Here is a 15,666-nt window from a genome sequence, read left to right as displayed (position 1 = left end):
TATTGGTCCTTGGGAGAACTTCACACATTACCTTAATGAAGTTCATCAAGGGGACATGCCAAGTCCTGCATCTGGGGAAGAACAACCCCATGCAATCAGATATGTTGGGGGCCACCTAGCTTCAAAGCAGCTTGTCAGAAAAGGACCCGTGGTCCTAGTGGACACCGGGTTGAACAGGAGCCAGCAATGTGCCCTGCTGCAAAAAAGGCTAATAGTGTCCTGGGCTGCATCATGCAAAGTATTGCCAGCAGATTGAGGGAGGTGATCCTTCCCCTCTACTTAGCCCTGGTGAGGCCACAGCTGGAGTCCTGTGTCCACTTCCAGCTTCCTCAGTACAAGAGATGTATATACTGGAGAGAGTCCAACAAAGGACCACAAAGATGATTAAGGGACTAGAGTACCTCTCCTATGAGAAAAAACTGAGATGACTAGGACTGTTTAGCCTAGAGAAGAGAAGACTTGGGGGAGATCTCATCAATATATATCAATACCGGAAGGGAGGGTGTAAAGAGAACAGAGCCAGACTTGTTTCAGTGTTGCCCAGTGACAGGACAAGAGTCAATGGGCACAAGCTGAAACACAGGAGGTTCTGTCTGAATGTCAAGAAACACTTTTTTCCTGGAAGGGTGACTGAGCATGTCATAAGTTGATAAGAAAGTGAGTTTTCTCAGGAAGTTATAGCCAAACCAATCAGTGGTCAGATTTGAATATTGACACCTGGTGTAACCACTGAAGACATGGATACGCCTCCGAGAACACAGGGGGTTAAAAGCAGAGAACTCCCAGAGGACTTTCTCTTTGTGTTCCGGTCAGTGAAGAGTTCAGACCACCCCCGCCCAGAGCTGGGCGGGGGAGGGGAAGCCATGTGGCCTAAGCTGAGGTAGGCTAGGAACTCCAGACAGAGAAGGGGGGTAAAGGGACTGGAACCAGGCCAGCCCCTACAGGAAGGAGGGGTGGAGAAACACTGGGATGTCCTGGGCAGCCCCCTCCAGAGAGAGAGTGAGAGCCTGTGCCACCTTGAAATTTGATATAATGTGCTGGCAGCATGAAGGCAGAGGAGAAAGAGAAGGCGGGGGGGGGGGGGGGGGGGGGGAAGGTGCCCGGCCGTGGGAGTCCCGGGCAGGTGCTGTAAGATTTCATCTGTCCTGAGGGCAGCAGAGCCCGAGATTTTAACCCTTTCTTAGACAAAGAAAACCTTGTGAAACTAATCCTCCTTGATCTGAAAAAGAAGAGAGACAGCCTGGGACCTGAGATGTCAGAAGAAGATGGGAAAGAATCCTAGGTGGGAAGAGATGATGGAGTGGCCTTTGGCTGGACTTTTTCTTGTATAGCCATGGACTGAAACAATTTTCCTGTAACACAGAGACTGCATTTAGGGGGATGCAGTGGTTTGAGCCAAGAGAGTGACCTGCTGTAGTGATTGTCAGTGCAGGAGTGAGAGTGACCTGCTGCAGTGATGCCATGTACAGGAGTGAACAGAGAAAGATGAGGAGGGTGTGGTGGTGCCCTCTGTCTTCAGGGAAGAAGAAGATCTCTATTCTCAAGACCCTTGGCCCCAGGGGAGGTGAAAATGGGGGGGACTGTTGTTTTTTGGTACTTGGTAAAGCATCCTTAAAAGGAACCCTATAAGCAGTTTTGGTCCATGGACAGTGGTGAGAGCACTGTATATGGAAGGAGGATGTCACAATGGCAGATCTTCTCCGGGCGGTGCCATGTGTGACATGGAAACACAAGAGGTTTCAACTGTATTTCCTGTGGTAGACTATGGTAGAAGAGAGATGAACCGAGAATTGATTATCTGAGAGGTGGTAACCTCACCGAGAGTCGAAGGTTTTGTCTCACTGGGCTTTGGTGGAAATTGGGTAGGGAAAGAGGAATGTTTTGGAAGGTTTCTATCCTGAATTTTGTGTGTTCCCTTTATTATAGTGTAGGTTCATATTTTTTTTCTTTATTTCTAAGCTTGAGCCTGCTCTGCTCTCTTTCTGGTCACATCTCACAGCAGTCATTTGAGGAAAATACATTTTCTTGGGTGCGCTGGCACTGTGCCAGCGCCAACCCATGACAGAGCATTAGAAGGGATTATCCCTCATTGGAGATATTCAAAAGGCATTTGAACATAGTCCAGGGCAATTGACTCAAGGTGATCGTGCTTGAGCTGATTGGACCAGACTTCCAGAAGTGGCTTCCAACCTCAGTCATTCAGTGATTCTCAGCGTAAACTTTTCCTCTCTTTGGCCTACTCTTTTCAGGTAACTATTGCTCCATTCACACACGTAAGTACATATAGACTCATGCAGACGAGGCTTTTATGACCATTCTTTATGTTGTATAAACCTGAACTGTAGAACTGTGCACTGCAGGATGTAGATGCTAAAACTTTACATAGTTGTTATGGTTTGATTTTGGTACAATGCCAGGGCTCTTATGGCAGGTGTATTTTTAAAATGGTTACTGTGAGATGTGATTCGGAAACAGAATAAAGCAGGTTTTTATTTGGGGATGGAGGGAAAAACACAACACTTTAATAATTTATAATACAGAAACATGAGGGAAAAAAGAAAAAAACCACACACAATAATTTGCAATGGAACACTTTTAAAACACTTTTTTTTTAGTCTTTTAACATTTAAATTTCAGTTTAATATTTTCTTTTATACAAGCTTTTCTTAGTTTATCAGGAGAGAGGAGTTTCTCTCTTGCACCATGGGCCTCCCCCGGAAACACAGTGGAACTTTTTGTGGTTTTGTGTCACATGTGGCAGCCGCTCAGAGAAAATTTGCTGTGGTGACTATTTTTTTTTTTTTTTATGTCTAGCGTTTTTACTACTGCCTATGCATTTAAACTGCTTTTTAGGTTTTTTTTAAAATGTATTGCTTAGTTCAAAGAAGTGGCTTTTTTTACTATTTGTGATGCTTGTTTCCTCCATATTTTTACTTTTTTGGGGCCTGGGTTTTAAGAACAGAGATTTTTCGCTGAAGGCAGAAAGCTCTACCACACCCTCCCCTTCTGTTTCTGTTCTTTCTACTTTTTCTTGCGATTTTATTATTTTTGGCTTCCGGCCAACTGCCTCCCCCAAGGTGCAGTCTTTGCATTATTGGAAGAAATTGGTTTCGCTTGTGGTTATGTAAGAGAAAAGTCTAGTTAAAGCTATTTTAATTATTTTTTTTTAATCTAAGGTATTCTTATTTGCTGGTATTTTTTTCAACTACTCAAATCTTCTCTTCTTTCTTATCTTTCGTCCTCTCTAAACTCTCTGCCAGAAAAGATTAGTGTTTTTACAGCTTCTATTGTTTTAATACTAAAAGAGTTAAAAGCTCAGCCCGGTCTGCCTGTGGCCGGGCACCTTGCCCCCCCCCCCCCCCCCCCCCCCCTCCTCCTGGCTGTGGTGCCGGCCTAAGATATTAAATTTTAAGCCAGCACAGTCTCTATCATCCTCTCCGGGAAGAGGGGGAGGAGAGAGGGGGGAGGAGCTGCCCAAACCATCCTAGTCTTTTTCTAACTCTGCTTTTTAAAAAAGCTCCCAGCCTCCCTTCCCTCAGGCCGCATAGCCTTCCCCTCCCCCACCCAAATGCAGCTAAACAAGAGAAGAAGTCAGACCAACTCACCTGCCAGATCTAAAAAAGAAGTTTCTTTCAAAATGCTCTGCTTTTAACTCTTGTGTGTTCTCAAAAGCGTATCTAAATCTCAGTAGCTACACCAAGTGCTAATTTCAAATCTAGCTACTAATTAATTTGACCACAACTTTTCTAAAAACTTACTTCCAAGTCAAACCAAAACAATAGCTTTTAAAAAAGCAATGAGTTAATTCACAGAAGAATCATTGGGTAAGGACTATTAATACAGAGCTCCACATCTATCTTAGGAAATTCCTAAATTGTTTGAGATTGGGAAGCATTCTGGAGACTTGCTATTTACTTGCCCTGTTCTTATGCCCTTCCCCAAAGGTCTGTGATTGACTCTTGCTGGGAACAAGTTCTATTCTAGATGGACAGACCTAGTGTTAGGTAGCTACTTTTAGGATGAATAATTACTAAGACAAAAGTTGAATGATTCTTTTGGGATGAGCTCTGTAGGTCAGGTATCTTGGTAACATTTTGAAATATAGCTACTCTGATAGTCTCTCTAAGCTTTAAACAACTAACTTTTATTTATAAAGTATATTAATTCATTTTGGTTTTGCTCCTTAACCTGTCTGATGATTCTGTCCTGCAGAAAGCACCTCTACTGCTACATTACAGATGCAAAATGAACTTGCTGTAGGAGAACTTTATTGTCTTTCAAGACATTTGGGGTTTTTTTGCAGAGACTATCATCTGGCACCTTAGTGCAGCACTAAACTTTCATGTGACACAAACCAACAGAATAATTTTGGAACACTGTAGTGCTTCTACAGCACTGAATATTTTTAGGGATGTGCTGCATGGATCTTTGGACAATTTTTTTTTTGTACAAATGAAATAAATGTCTACTCAACAGGATTCTACAAGCACTGAGTTTACAGATAGTGAAAACACTGCAGAGTTCCATAGAGCTCAGCCTGATTCATCTATTTGTAGTTACACAAAAATAACTTAAAATGGTGTGGGAGAAATTAAAAATGTTGCTTTTAACACCAAATTACTACTTTTACTTTTTTTTTTCTTTAAACTTTACAACTTGTTTCAGTATGTTTTCCTGAGGTGTTCTTGTTTTCTGTAGTATGCCCAATTATGTCAGCTTTAATCAAGCCATTCTATAGAGCACTGAACATACTTAACGATACAGTGACTGGTAATATTTATTATGCTGCATTGAAAACTTCATAAAAGCCTAGAAATTCAATTGCTTCATTAGTTCTGCACAGTGCTTGTTCTTTATCGTTTTAATATCTCCACTTTGCATGCTGATTTGAAATGAGTTCACTGGATTTTTTTAAATATGCCTTAATATTTTGACATGGCACAAATTACATCCAATCATAACAAATACTCATAAGTGCTTAACTTGTGAAATTGTTTTAAAGCAAATATGCCATAGAATTGTGGTTTGAAAAATTTAAATTTTACTTTAGGAAATATTTGCTATTTCATTAGCTTTTAAAACTATGGCTGTTGGGCACCTTTCATTGATGCTGCACAAGTTTCTACTCACTAGCTAAAAATTCTTCAGTTAACTACAAACTAATTCTGTATGAAACCATAGCTGTTTATGGCTCAATTACTATTCATCATTGAGGTCAGATTACATTACAGGTCACTGTCTGGCCTTAACTGATAATTTTGCTTGTGCCAAGCCCTGAGAGATGCAAACTACCATGTGTGTATGTGTGTGTGCACAGACGTGCAAGCGCCTTAGAGAATGGACCTTCAGTAGTGCTTAGCAGTGTTGACTACACTGTCTGAAAGGCTTTTTTAAAATAATCAGCTTCATTAAAATGTTGTAGTAGTTTAAAGTGACTTCTGCAAGCTCTATGTTGCATAGCATTATATATAGCATGGATGGGAGTATGTCTGACATGGGGTCTTAGGTAATTGAAAAGAAGATAAGCAGTATTTTTGGCAGCTGGAGTCTGCCAATAATTTAAAACTCTTTGAGTTTTCCTGACAGCTGAAAATGGCAGTTATATCAAACAATTCTTTCTTAAAATGTCAATGGCTAGGAAAATCAATATGCCTGTTAGCACTACCCTGCTTCTTCCAGCTGTGCTCCCCTATTTTGGAGGAAAGCATTGCTTCATGTTGCTTTCTAATAGAAGGTTGATCTCATAAGAGGCTTATTCAAGGATTCTAAATCTTACTGCCTCTTCTTGAGTTTTCCAAGCACCACATTGCTCTGTGCATCTCCCATGCTCTTCTTAACTGGACTTTTCAGTTCTTCTTTTCCTGGTTCTGCTCATGCCAGAGGGAATCTCCAAGTTCACTTGTTTGTCTTGGAAATGAGGGCCTTGTTTTCATTTATGGCCCTAGATAGTGAATGGTGACAAAATTGAAAGAAATGCAAAGAGAAAGAAAAAGTCTTCTGGACTATGGGAGCAGTCAAGAGAGCCACAGTAAGTCCAGTGGAGTACTGCCATCTATGCAAATGATGATGTGCGACCACTACATTTGAACACCTGAATTAGATGGGACTTCTTTATTTCAAGGCCTTAGAGAATGTGAATGTGTCATGGTTTGACTTTGGCATAATGCCAGTGCCCCTATGAAAGGTATATTTCCAAAATGGTTATTGTGAGATGTGACTCGGAAACAGAACAAAGCAGGCTCTAACTTTGGAATGGAGAGAAAAACACAACACTTTATTAATTTACAACATAAGAGACAAAAGGGAAAAAAAAAGAAAAACAAACACACACAACAATCTACAATGGAATACTTCTAAAACACTTCTCTCCACTCTTCTAACACTCAATTTTCAATCCAATACTATCTTCCACACAACTTCCTTCAGTTTATCAGGAGAGAGGAATCTCCCTCTTGCGCCATGGGCCTCCCCAGGAAACACAGTTGGAACTTCTTGTGCTTCTATGTCACACATGGCAGCGGCCGAAGAGAATTTGCTGTGGTGACTATTTTCCTTCCATATCTAGTGCTTTCACTACTGTCTATGGATCTAAACTGCTTCTTAGGTTTTTTTAAGAATGCCTTGCCTAGTTCTAAGAAGTGGCCGCCTCTCACCATTTGGGACACCTCTCCCTCCCATATTTACTCCCCTGGAGCCTGGGGGTCTCAGGAACAGAGAACCTTCGCTGAAGGCAGAAGGTTCTACTACACCCTCCCTATCAGTCTCTGTTCTCTCTACTTCTCATAATGGCCTTGTCACTCCTGGCTTTTGGCCAACCGCCTCCCCCAAGGTGTAGTCACTACATTACAGGAAGATTTGGTTCCGTCTCGTGGCCATGTAAGAGAAAAGTCTAGCTAAAGCTACTCTAAATTATCTCCTCTATTTAGGGCGCTTCTTATCTGCTGGTATTTCTTCACTTACTCAAGCCTTCTTCTCATCTGCCTATCCTCCGTCCCTTCTCAGGTCTCAGCTAGGGAGGATCAGTGTTTCTTACAGCTTCCATTGTTTCAGCACCAACGGGATTAAAACCTCAGCTGAGGTCTGCCGGCCTGGGCACCTTGCCCCCCCTCCTCCTTTCTTCTCCTGGCCACGGTGCTGGCACAAGATATCAAATTTCAAGCCAGCACAGTCTCTATCACTCTCTCCGGGGGGGGGCTGCCCAAAACATCCCAGGTCTCCTCCACCCCTGCACCTTGCAGGGCTCCGGCCTCCCTTCCCACAGGCCGCATGGCCTCCCCCTCCCCCACCCAGATGCAGCTGGGCAGGGGAGGAGGTCAGATTCAACTTACTGCCAGACTCCAAAAGAGAAAGCCCCTCTGGGAATCCTCTGCTTTTAACCTCTGTGTGTTCTCAGAGGTGTATCCAGGTCCCCAGTGGCCACAACAGGTGTCAATTTCTAATCTGGCCACTGATTGGTTTGACCACAACTTTCCCAGAAACTCACTTCCTGGTCAAACCACGACAGAATGTGATAGAATTAGAAGTTTACTCTGGTTTTCCTGTACTGTTTCTGGACTCGCTTACCTACAATTTAGCTTTTATCTTCTTTTAGTATTAATAAAAGTGACAGAAGAAGACAGGTGGGATTGAATTAGTCTATTTTTGGTAGTTTTACACAGAATAGTGAACGCAGGTGATATGGATGTATAGGTAAGTTAACATAATAGGCCTTTCTGGAGCTCTTCATGTGGCTATCACTGTATACTTTCCAGTGTAAATCAGGGGCTGGTGAGGCCTTCAAGTAGGGCAAATATGGTTTTAAACACCTGTCCTTCATGCACTCCTAATGTACCTGACAAAGACATGGAGCTCAAGCCCATAAACCATGTAAATGCCTAATTAATTGTTCATCTACAGTCTAAGGGTTTAATAAATAAATTTTTGATTGGTCTACCTCAGTATATGTACACTGTGGGACCTTATGGCAAGATCAGATGTTGATGAAGTGCTGTTGAAGTTTATTGGGATTTTAGTGTTTCCCTGTGTAGCTCTACAACTGAAAGGGGTTAGAAGTTACAAACACGTTAATTCAGAAATCTGTCTTCCATTCAGTTCTAAATCTTGCTCTAATAGTCTATAGAAAAGAATATATGTTTGCAAGTTTATCACTACCTTTGGAATCACCTCAATTTTTTACAGTGCAATAAAGGTACAGCACCTGTAGTCAGTGTTAACACATATAGCTGGTGATTGCTCATAATTGTAACTGCTTGTTTAATGTGCTTAACCCAATAAAATCTCAACAGTGCTTTTAAAAACAAAGCAGACAAAACCCCCCCAACCATAACCCTATTATTCACATCATGTGACATTAGATATATTCATTACAAAAAACTATTTTCCATGGGAAGGGATTAGGATGGTGTCTGCATCATATGTTTGCTTTCTAGCTTTTTAGAAAGACTAGACTACAAATTAATTAAAATAAGAGGCAAGCCTTGGGTCAAAGTCCTGTTTTACTTCTTTGAAGCTTCAGAAACAGTTAATTTTTATATTGACTAAAACAATACTGACTTCTCTTTTCTTTTAACTTTTAAATCTGAATGTTTGGCTCAGTATAGATATTTCCTGAGTCTTGATGAGTTTGTGATTAATTTATTTTTATCTTAATGGAGATAGCATTACTGTGAGGTAATTTTTACAGCTACTTAAACTGGCAAATAATTGTAATAAAAAAGCATCTTGTAGCATTATCCTCAGCAGCAATGAGAATTAATTATCCCAGGCTCAGAGTCTCGTAAGTTATAGTTTTCATTAAAAATAGGTAATTCACCGAAAATATATAGTGAAAATAAATAAGATTTAGGAGCCTGGAAAGATTACCTTTATAAAAATTATTTATTACATTAAGCATTCTGTTTTATTATTAGAGTATTTTTTGTTTCAAAGGTCCAGCTTTATGTGCAGGCATATAAAATTGTAACAAATTTTTTACGGCTTCCTCCTGTTAGGTTTGAATAGCTTTCATTTGTATGTCTTTGCTATATGTGTCTAAAGAGCTTTGCTTAATCTTTTGTGCAGTGGGACAGAAGCATGCCTTTATAAGGCATATGTTTAAACTGTAAATGTAACATCTAGTTATACATTTAAAAGCCATGTAGATGGGGATTTTCATATATACATTCAGTGGGGTTTTGTTTGGGATTTTGTTTTTGTGGTTTCTTGGGGGTTTTGGGTCTTTCTGAAGAATGAAGTTTGGAATTTTATGGGCTTGTAAAATCTTTAAGTGCAAGAACTGCCCATCAGCAATATTTTAAAATGGATGATCTAGCAAGAAATATCAATATGAATTGTGGAAATAATAGGCAAAAGATGCAACCTATCCAAAATTGGTTTGTGCCATTGTTATGTTTGGTATTTTTGTGTGTCATCTAACCTGAGAATATTTATTTTTATTTGTTGTGCAATAAGATACACAACACTGCCACCTCTGGGAATGTAGGACTGCAAAATTTCAATAGACTGAGTCTGAAAGCTTGTCTTGCTCCATTGTTGTTATAATGGCATAATAAGTCTTAGGAGATTCATTTTTTTCCCTACTGGATGGGAATGGAACTATACAGCTAACCTATTTTTTCAATTCTATGAATCTTACCATTAAGTAGAATTGGAAAGAGCCAACTAGTCTGTACAATAACACATTAATCTTAATAAATGCATTTCCTCAGCCATACTTAAGAAATGTTTTTAGTACATAAGGTTGTATTTTGCAGAAAAATATATGTTTTGTATCTGCTCTGGTAATTAATTCAGTTTTTCTGCCTAAAGTTAATAACAACAAAAAAAAAAGCCACACATACTAGATTGTTTGCATAAGATTCACTTAACTGTAATTGACAGTTATTGACTTCTGTCTGACAGATGCTGAGAAAGCATTAAGGTGCATAACATCAGCATGGAAAAATACTTCATTCTCTGCTTTCATGAAAATTTGTAATCATGTACAGACACTCTCTAGGTACCTGCCTTTTGTGTGAAGCCAACAGTCATATTTTTACAATGGAGTTTGATATGCCTATACACAAATTTAAAACTATTCTTGTTGCTTGAGCCATTTGAGTGGATCCTCAAGGCTCCTTGGAAACTTTTTGAAGTCACCATGATCTGCTGAGATCAGATTGCAAGACAGGGGCTAAAAGGCCAACTCTGCAAACTCTTACAGTGGTAACTTTATTACTAACCTAGATAGTTGTCTTAGGTTACAAGATGTAGCTGGGGGTGTGTATTCTATTACCATCTGTTAGAGGTGGAACAGTTATCTTCTGTTAATTGGGCAGTGTTCCTTATCTTTCCACAAACCAATCCTCCCTCCAGAGTGATATCTTCTGTTAATGGGCCATTGAGTCTCACTGCATGACTGATAAAAATTACATAATCCCATGGTGAGATGCTCTGTCCAGAGGGAGGAGCCAAGCATTCCTACCTGGATATAATCTGAGACTTGGATGATTACAAGCAGCCTTTTCCCACTGGATTCACAGAGGAGCAGCTTTCTTCTCCACTGGATTCCCAGAAGAAGACCAGGCCTATCTACACTACTAACGGACCTTCAGAGGAAAACTACACCCTTCTACAGGATCACTGCTTCAACAGAACCACATTTGTCACTGCAGGAGGACTGCAGCCACCATTTAATGGGACTGCTACCACCACCCTGACCAACAGGGTGTCAGGTCGTATTCTGACTCTATCAATAGGTTTTTTGTACTATTGCATTTATATTTTTAATTTTCTTATTAAAAGACTATTATTCCTATTCCCATATCTTTACCTAAGAGCCCCTTAATTTCAAAATTATAATAATTCAGAGGGAGGGGGTTTACATTTTCCATTTCAAGAGAAGCTCCTGCCTTCCTTAGCAGACACCTGTCTTTTCAAACCAAGACAATAGTTCCACTGAAAGCAGTGGAATCATTCATGTGGACAAAATTGCTTACATGTGTGTCTGCAAAATGGAGTCCGAAGTTTGGAAGGACAGACTGATGTGTCTGTATATTTTAACTTTAAAAACTTTGGTTTAATACAGTTCTTTTATCCAAGTAATTTAATTTTCTGCAACAACATTAAGGTTAAAGGACAATAAACCAATACACTCATTAAGCTTTTATCCTTGATATGCGGCATAATGAAAATACTGAAACTATCAGAGTATAAGACTATATTTTTTACTTGGTTTCACTTCAGAGATGACTTTTTCATACTGTTTCCTGTGTGATTTTTATACTATTGGTGGCTAGTTTTGGTCTGAATAAGTTTTTTGAGATTATTGCTTAATGTTTTGACCTTACAATAGTCATGCTTGTATCCAGTGTTTTGCCAAATAATATTATATGCTTGTTAATAAAAGCAAAAAAGCTACTTAAATCTTGCCAGGCTGGTAGTAGTTGTTCCGTTCCATTCCGTTCCCCCCTCTTCTTGTCCCTACCTCTCGTGTTTCCTGCTGTCAGGATGATCTGAGAGTCCCTTTTTCCCAGCCTGACGGCCAAAGAAAGAGTCGGGATTCTTCAGCTCTGGTTCACAAGGTTGTTTATTATCTATTATCTAAAATATTTTCTCTCAGACCCGCAGAGGTCTGATCTGCAGGTCTGTCAAGGGCACACTGCTCACTCCTGGGCTGGTGTCTACATTTTATACTATGAGTTATGTGAACTTTCTTTATCATTATTTTCCAATACCTATCGCCTATGTTAGACTGTCTACTTCTACTCTAGACCAATCTAAATGTGCCACCATCACCAAGAATATTATCCATATTTATCTTATCAATGATGCATATCGAATGCATATTGCTGGGGTTTGGTCAGACAAATAATCCTCTGGAATCAACATTTCTAGAGACGAATATTCAGGCTAGGATTTTGGTGCATATTGCTGTAATCTCATCAGAGGGGATTTCCCAAAACCTTCCTTTGTTATGCTAGGGTTTTCATCAGGTGAGATTACTGTAGTCTCAGCACGAATTTATACATATCATCTATTGCAGTGAGGAAGCAGTTAAGTCCCAGATGGGAGGGAGGAGAAGATGCCTTGATCTTGGGGCTGAAATCCTCTTGTAAGCTTTGGAGAAAGGACTCTTTTTTCCTATAGCGCATGAAGCTATGGGAAGATGAAAGTGTTCAAATTGATATCAAGCAAAGGCCTCCATGCTAAAGTAAGCAGATGTTGAAATAGCTGTGATCCCATGAGAAGTTTGAACAGAGAAAGAGAGACGAGTAGTCTGGTGCCCCCAGGAGAAGATCTCTGTTCCCAGGGATGAAGATGATTTTAGAAATAGATAATGAGAACTTTTGCCTTTGAACAGCTCATCTTTAAAACAATACCCCATAAGTCGACATGGCCCAGTGACAAGCTGTGGGAAGGCTTGTGGCAATGCAAAGGACTTCATGATGGCAGGGTTCCCCAGGTGGCTGTTATTTGTGACAAAAATGAGAACCATGAGAGAACTGTTCTTTTCTTCTTGCGGAGAAGTCTCCATAACCTTAACAAGAGGGACTTCTTTCCCTAAGTGAACTGAAGAAAGGCTGTTTTAGAGGTGGCAAACTGACTGGAAATTTTAGGTTTGGTTTCTTTACATTGTCAGTAGGAAAGAAAAGGTTGTGAGGGGAGGAGAAATGTTCTGAAGGATTTGTTTTGATTCTGACTACTTTTTTTTTTTTCTGTTAGTTACTTTTAATAAAATTTTCTTTATACCCTTTTAAAGTTTTGAGCCTGCTTTGCCTTTCTCCTAATCCTATCTCACAGCAGGAAGTGAGTGCCTTGATTGGTCAGCACTGAAGCCCACCACAGTCATCAGCGCATTGGTTGGGAAATCTGAATTTGGCAAACCAAAACCACTACACAGGGTCAGGTTGACCATCTGCAAACTCCAAGCAAGATGTTAACCCTTTCAATACTTCAATCCTCCCTCAAGTAAGAGAAAAGAACAAAATTCAAGCATATAAAAAAACAACATAAAAATATCATAGTAAGTGGAAAAAAAGTCCCAGATAAAATACATTAAGAGATGCCTTAATTTTAAAGCTGAAATCCTCTTGTAAGCTATAGAAAAAAAACTCTTTTCCCTATAACACATGAAACTATAAAGAAATAAAAAGCTCAAATTAATATTGGGCAAAGGCCTCCATACTAAAGTAAGGAATTGTTAAAGTAGCTGTAATCCCATGAAAAGTTTAAACAGGGAACTCTTTCCCTAAATAAACTGAAGAAAGACCATTTTAAAGTCTGTCTGACTGACAGACACCTCACTTTACAAACTATAAAAGTTATGCAAAAATGCCACAAAGCAGAAATCTTCTATATATTTCTGTGAGAAACGACTGCTCACTTTAAAAATTTTAAAAGGTTTATTAAACCTTAATAAAAATACAACAAAAGGACTAAATAAGGAAAAGCAGGCCTGGGAGCCAGCCATGTGGTCATTTCTCACCATTGGGGACTTGTGAGCTAGGATAAAAAAACCTCCTCTCCATGACTGCAGGGGATTTTGAATGAGAAAGGTGTGCCCTGCCTCATTTTCGGCAGCTCAGTTGAGTTCTCCTGCAACCACTGGTGAGTGCAGGTATCCCCCAGGGACAGCAGAGGACTAAATAATGAAAAAGAAGAAGGGGAAGGAAACTGCAGATCCAGAGGATTGTGAGTATAAGTGTGTGTATGCTTGAAGTGTGAGTGGGGTAGTTCTGGGAGTGAGCTTAGGGTAAAAGATCCTCATAATTTTTTAGGCCGGAATATAGTTCCGTAATTCCAGTATATGAACGTGAGCTTCACATTAGTAATATATGGATCCGTCCTAGTTTGTTGAAGCTTCAGGATAATGGATGATTGGAAACGGGGGGATGTGTAAGAGAAGAAGGGGGGGGCCCTGTTGCTGGCGAGATGCATGTGGAAGAAGGGCAGAAATGCGGCAGGCGGGACACGTAAAAGACGAAAGCAAGGACCCCCTGCCCGCAGGACGCATGAGACTGAAAGATTTGCAAGAGCTCAAGAGCAATTGGAGGTCGCCAAGTTGAGAGCCACAGTGTTAGAATGATGGCAAAAGTTGCCATTCAGTAGAGATGGCACTCGTGGCAAGGTGAGTGGTGACAGCACGTGGGATGGGGAAGGAAGACATAACTACTCCACATGGAGGAGCGGGGCACACAGCGCTCAGTGCAGTGAGCTTCTGGTGCGTGAGAAGCCTAATAACTTCCAAAGCTTACCAGCCTAAGTGCCCACCTGCCCATGGTGACTTGGTGGTGGCTGGCACCAGTGGGACTGACTCTCAGGGCAGGCCGAGTGCGCAGGGTTTCCTGGGAGAGAGGCCACCGCTGGGTGCGGCGGGGAACGCAGGGCACTTCACACGTGGTGCCACCGAGGGTTGGGGATGGTCTCAGTTGTGCGGACCTTGTGGACCACAGAGATCACTAACCCAGCGGCAGTGCAGCAGGAAGCAATCTGCGTGGAGACCACTGAGAGTCGAAAACTCCTGGTTGTGCAGGGGCTTCCCTGCAACCCACCAGTATGGGGCTGAGCAGACGTGGAGTGGAGACCCGCAAAGGCACAGTGCCAGCTCAATGGGGAGGGGGCGGCGGCTTGGGGTGCAGGATGCAGTCATGTGCGGCACGACAAGCAGTAGGTGCCTCTTGGGAGGTGACCCCAGCACTGTGGGCTTGCCTATATGGAGCTGCCTGGGATGACTCAGGGATGTCAGGGGCAGCCCCACCCTGTGGGGCTGGCCTGGGGGCGCCAGGCTGCGGAGACTCCCCTGCAATGTTCACTAGCGTGGAACTGTGCGAACACGGGGGCCCATGTAGGCAGCTCAGCAGTTGCTTGCACTAGTGTGATGAGAGGGGGGACTGGGGCACTGAGGCGCACAGGTTTCCTCACTTTCCCATCGGCATAAAGGGGCAGGAATGCAGCACCATGTGAGTGGCTTGGCGGTTGCTTCTTGGTGTTCCGAGAGTGTAAGCTAATGATTTGCTTTTATTTTCCAAAAAGAAGGCAAAGCTTCTTCTTTCTTTCTCTTTTTTTCCCTCTCCTTTCTTTCTCTCTCCTTCTAACTAATCAAGGAGACCGTTTCTGTCAAGAAAGCCTGTAGTTAGTCTATCAGAGAGGCAGGCTCTGTCTAGAGAACCTGTAGTTAGAATGAACTGTGAGCTACCCTCCACGATGATAGGGACCACAAGTACCCCCCCCCCCCCCCTTTAGTTAAAAGGTAAGAAGTACACTTATGGGAATTACTTAATCACTGTCATATATTTGGATGTTGTACATTACTGATAGGTTTTGCATGCAGATCCAATTGTAATTGAAGTTATGAGATAAGTTAGGAAACCTCTACTCACATTCTGCTTTCATTAGTGCATTTGAAAATACTTCATTTGCAAACTTGCAAAGCCTTCCAGAGAAAGCAGTTTCCAAATACCTTGTGGAAACTTAGCACAGAAATGCTGTTAACAATTTGGGATTTTATTTATATGTGACATCTTAATGATATCAGAAAGAGCTGAGCTGTTCTGTGTGGGGTTTGATTCACTGCCTGATTGTGCTGAATAATTTGGGCAATTCAGTAGCTAGTTTAATAAGAATTTTTGTATTGTATTTCCAAATGCTGTTCATTATATCAGAAATCCTCTTGAATTTTGCCTAACA

General features: G+C 41.2%; 1 long non-coding RNA gene across 1 annotated transcript; it reads left to right on the top strand.

Moving 5' to 3' along the window:
• Positions 1–807: 807 nt before the first annotated feature.
• Positions 808–11,403, top strand: LOC135289136 (uncharacterized). The gene is made up of 2 exons (XR_010351934.1): positions 808–880; positions 4,213–11,403. It is a non-coding gene; the product is annotated as an uncharacterized LOC135289136 (long non-coding RNA).
• Positions 11,404–15,666: the final 4,263 nt, after the last annotated feature.

Source organism: Passer domesticus, chromosome W (genome assembly GCF_036417665.1).
Source record: "Passer domesticus isolate bPasDom1 chromosome W, bPasDom1.hap1, whole genome shotgun sequence".
NCBI lineage: Eukaryota > Metazoa > Chordata > Aves > Passeriformes > Passeridae > Passer > Passer domesticus.
Note: the sequence above shows the minus strand (reverse complement) of the source record. Positions and strands in the feature narration are given on the sequence as shown.